Source organism: Sinocyclocheilus rhinocerous, unplaced genomic scaffold (assembly GCF_001515625.1).
Source record: "Sinocyclocheilus rhinocerous isolate Xijiao unplaced genomic scaffold, SAMN03320098_v1.1 scaffold182, whole genome shotgun sequence".
Lineage (NCBI taxonomy): Eukaryota > Metazoa > Chordata > Actinopteri > Cypriniformes > Cyprinidae > Sinocyclocheilus > Sinocyclocheilus rhinocerous.
In genome coordinates this window covers 241,445-241,896 of record NW_015655576.1, presented here as the reverse complement: position 1 = coordinate 241,896, position 452 = coordinate 241,445, and the positions used below count along the sequence as shown (strand labels likewise).

Genomic DNA, 452 nt, shown 5'->3' with positions numbered 1-452 from the left:
TGAATAACTTTTGTAACTTTAATAAGGATTAATCTTTAATTTATACAGTCAAATATGCAATGTAGTTTTACATTTGATTACTTTATTCAATTTCTGTACCTAAAAACTATGTTAGACCTACCTAGAAACACTGAAAAGCACTGTTTATTTTATTTGTATCTTTTTTCACTGTTTATTTATTTGTGCTGTTACTTGTAGTTAAGATTATTTATTCTTATTTTCTTTATTTTTATTTGACAATATAGTTTTTTCCCTAAACATAGCACATACCCAACCGTACCGAAACCATGACTCTAAAACCGAACCGTGAGTAAGTTGAACCGTTGCACCCCTACTATCTATTTACCTATCTTTAGGGGTGCAAAGGTTCAACTTACTCACGGTTCGGTTTGTCTCACGGTTTTAGAGTCACGGTTTCGGTACGGTTCGGTATGTGCTATGTTTAGGGGAAA

At 32.5% G+C, this 452-nt stretch overlaps 1 protein-coding gene across 3 annotated transcripts in view; it reads right to left on the bottom strand.

The window, feature by feature from the left end:
* The window catches only part of LOC107718627 (heme oxygenase 2-like), a 9,438-nt gene that overhangs the window by 5,372 nt on the left and 3,614 nt on the right, over window positions 1-452 (bottom strand). The gene's annotated exons all lie outside the window — the stretch shown is intronic.